Source organism: Corvus brachyrhynchos, unplaced genomic scaffold, assembly GCF_000691975.1.
Source record: "Corvus brachyrhynchos isolate BGI_N302 unplaced genomic scaffold, ASM69197v1 scaffold67, whole genome shotgun sequence".
NCBI lineage: Eukaryota > Metazoa > Chordata > Aves > Passeriformes > Corvidae > Corvus > Corvus brachyrhynchos.
The window spans coordinates 1,399,914-1,403,809 of record NW_008239114.1 but is presented as its reverse complement, the minus strand read 5'-3'; the positions used below and the strand labels follow the sequence as shown (position 1 = coordinate 1,403,809).

Genomic DNA, 3,896 nt, shown 5'->3' with positions numbered 1-3,896 from the left:
GCCTGGGCCTCAGCGGGGGGCTGCTGAGTCTTCCAGGCAGGGCACAAGTGCCCGTGGAGCTGGACTGCCTTCCCAAATGGGCCACGTTCCCTCCAAAGCTCTGCGAGCCATTGCCGGTCCTGGCTGAGTCGGGAGCAGCAGCAAAGCCGGGATCACTTGTCCTGTCTCTCCGCAGGGTCCCATCCCTCTCAGGCAGAGGTGCAAGAGCCTCAGGGCAGGAAGGCCAATTGAACATCGGGGCAGACCAAGGGGGCGCAGCTCAGACAGCACCAACGAGCTCCAAGGGCTCCTCTTCCAACAAGGCAACCCCACGCCCGCAGCTGACGGCCCCCAAGGTGGGAGAACTGGGCTGAGCTGCTGCCCAGGCCTGGCCCAGGGCAACGGGGGCTTGCAGCGGGGCTTAGTTAGGGCTCAATTCACCCAAGCCCTGCCCAGGGACACCCTGACAGCTGGGGGGTAGCCTGAAGGAAGGATGGGCTGGCCCAGGTGTCTGCTGCTGACCTGGGGGCACAGTCTGATCTCGCTGCTTCTGCATCCCTCAACTGGGGCCACTCCTGGGCTCTTGCCCTGCCCACTGGCTGCTCGGGCTGGGGCATGGACAGAGGAGATGGCATTTGGGTGTATACTCAGAAATTGCACCTTTCTGAGTATTCTTTCAAGGTGAGAATTTCCTTTTCTCCTTTTTCTTTTTGGCAGAGACGTCAGCCAGCGGAGTCTGCCAGTGATCAAGAGGAGGAGATAATCCCAAAGAAAAGGCTGCATCTGGCCTAAGGAAGGAAACCCCCATTTTGAAGGAAGAACTGTTATTTTGGGGTTTCCAGGCTAGGAAGAGTTAGATGTTAATTAGTAGTAGTTTGTATTAGGTTTAGCTTCTGTTTGTTAAGATATTTGCTGTTTTATGTAGATAGACAAGTTGGTAGAGTTAGGTCAAGAAGTTTCCTTTCTGTTCAAGTTCCCAATAAAATTGTTTGATCTTGTTCTAAAATAGGTGTTAAGATTAATAGATTAAGGCTGAGCTGTAACATTCAGGAACTGACATTGGACTCTGTAATTGTAGAAGATGAATTACTGATAAATGTTAGTTGGATAAAATGTTCTGTGGAACTGGAATGGGTGCGTTTGCCTCTTTTCCTGGGAGTTCCTGGCCAGGGCAGTCAGCCATGGAATGCCATGGGCAAAGGGGGACCTCTCCTGGTCTCGTTTCCAGTCTCTCCAGGCCAAACCAGGAGAGGATTCCAAAAGATTTCTGTGAATCTGCACGTGAATTGCTGGGGACAGCCCCAGCTTGGCATCTAAGGCAATTCCTTTGGGTTCAAATTGTGTTTATAGCAAACTTGGACCTACAGGCTGGGAAACTGCCCCAAATGTCTGTCAAATGATATAATCTGGTCTTCATATGGACATGACAGCTTGACTCCAATATGCTGTATCTTTCACAAAAAACAGGAAAAATGGCACAGATTCCACGATTTTTGGGATGGCTGTTGGTGTGGGTCACAGCCATTTCTCCAGAGATGTGGCTGTGCAGGGCTGCTCGGCATCCAGTAGCTCAGTCCTTGGCAGAGGCAGAAATCTCCCCCAAATACGCCAGGGTAAAGTTCCTGTCAGGACAAGAAAAGGCCTGGTTTCTAATGGCTGATAGGCTCAGCCAGGCAGTTTTCACAGGAGCAGGGCCTGCTCTTGTCAGCTGTGGAGCAAACAGGGTGGGCTCTCTCCAGTTCCCATGGCTCAGGCAGGGAAGGGTCTCCCAAAGCCCAAAGGTGAACCATCAATGTAGCCATGCCCACAGCTCCAGGCCAGGGCTATGGCTCACGTCAGCCTGGCTTCCAGTCCCAAGGAATTCCATTCTGGAAGCAAGAGGGAAAAAGCTCAGAAGCTGCAGGCCTGCTCCAGCACGGAGCCAGCACACCGATCCTCAGGAAGAACCGATCCCGCTGGGAAGAGACAGACTGGGGGATGAAGACATCAAGAGCAGCCCTGAGGGGAAGGACTTGTGGGGGCTGGTGGGTGAGAGGTGGACACGGCCCATCCACATGTGGTGGCACCCAGAAACCACTCTGTGTGTTGGGCTGATCCCCCTGCATGGGCAGCAGGAGAGGGGGGAATTCTGCCCCCCTGCCCTGCTCAGGTGAGACCCCACCTGCAGGGCTGCTCCCCTTCCTGGGGCCCAGCACAGGAAGGACAAGGAGCAGCAACTCCAGAGGAGGCCACGAAGATGATTTAGAGGGTTAAGGAAAGGCTGCAAGTATTGGTATTGTTCAGACTGGAATAGCGAAGGCCCATGGTACCTGAACAGAGCCAACAATGAAGATGAAGAGAGACTATTTACAAGATCCTGGAGTGACAGGACAAGGGGGAACAGTTTTAAACTGAAAGACGAGAGATTTAGTTTGGATATTAGGAATAAATTCCTCCCTATGAGGGTGGTGAGGCCCTGGCACAGGGTGCTCACAGAAGCTGTGACTGCGCCATGCCTGGCAGTGTCCAAGGCCAGGTTGGACGGGGCTTGGAGCAACCCAGTCTAGTGGAAGGTGTCCCTGCCCATAGCACAGGGTGGAATGAGATGAGCTTTATGGTTCCTTCCAATTCAAACCATTCTGGGATTCTACGATTCTATGATATGAAGCATGGGAAGGCAATCACCCACCCCACACTCCATCTCCTGCTCCCAAGGAGTGTGTGCTGAGGGATCCCAGCCTGCAGCAATCCACAGCCAAAGCCTTTATCAGCCAAGGAGAACGATTTGGTATTGATTTACTGTAATTACTTTGTCCTGTTGCTTTTACACCCACCTCAGCAGCCACTGCCCTTACCACCCACTGTCAGGAGCTCCACACTGAACTCTGTCACATGAAGCCCTTGTCCTTGTTGCTCTTCTCTGAACCATTTTTGTTCCAGTAATTCCAAACTCGAGGTTTGCGATTTTATACTGTTGTGTCAACCATAACCTGGCCTTTCTATGAATATTGAGCAGCCCTTAATGTGGCTCCTAACTCTGTTCATTAGAGTAGGTCATGCTGTTTTGCACACTGGAGATACCTGATACACGGCTCCACAGTTCCTGGGGGTTTCCCCGGAACTTTGCTGAAAACTGCTGGAGTTGTTTTAAGGCTAACGAGCAAATGCCATCTGTTCTGGGGGATTTGTCACTGATCATTCAGCAGCGTAGCCATCCTGAGACTCCTCCAGTGAACAGTTTGGAGCAAATCCTCCGTTTGGCAGAATAACCTGACGGAGAGGGGCAGCCCCTTCACTGAGAACACTGAACTTCTGTGGTGATGCTCAGCGGGACGGGACGGACGCGCAGCCACGAGGGGGGGCTCGGGGAAGACGAACGAAGCCAACCCAAACGTCTCATCCCAAACCTTCAGCGCTGCAGCAGGTGCGGCTGGAAGGGAGCAGCCGGGGGGCTGTGCCGGAGGGAGCCCCGCAGGTCTCCACTCGCCGCCTGGGAGACGCCCGGGCTCGGGCTTAACCAGGGGAAGCCAGACATTGAAATACTAAATTTATGCAATCACGCATGTTTGTCCCCCGCCATTTTCCCCAGGGATTCTCTAAATACATCTTTAAATGCCCCGTGAATCAAAGAATCAAAAAATCTTGTAATATTTCTTCTCTAATGTCTGTAACTTTACACAAATCCTGTATTAGTGTGGTGGAAGAGTTGCACAAAGTTCTGAGAAACCTTGCCTTCTGAGCTTTTCAAGGAAGATGAATTTGGTTTCATGAAGGTTTCAGAACTCCGTACTTTTTTTTTTTTTTAATTATGTTCCTTGTGCCAGGGTTAGAGAGTTTTCACAGACTTACTGATGATTATTGCTTAGTTCTTGCTTGCAAACCTACAGATTCCGGCAGCTCCTCAACAAAATCAGCCACTGTCTGACTGGCCGGCGGCA

The 3,896-nt window shown here is 51.8% G+C and overlaps 1 long non-coding RNA gene across 1 annotated transcript; it reads left to right on the top strand.

The window, feature by feature from the left end:
* Window positions 1-58: 58 nt before the first annotated feature.
* Window positions 59-1,110, top strand: LOC108448058. Its single transcript, XR_001863840.1, has 2 exons — window positions 59-335; window positions 697-1,110. It is a non-coding gene; the product is annotated as an uncharacterized LOC108448058 (long non-coding RNA).
* Window positions 1,111-3,896: the final 2,786 nt, after the last annotated feature.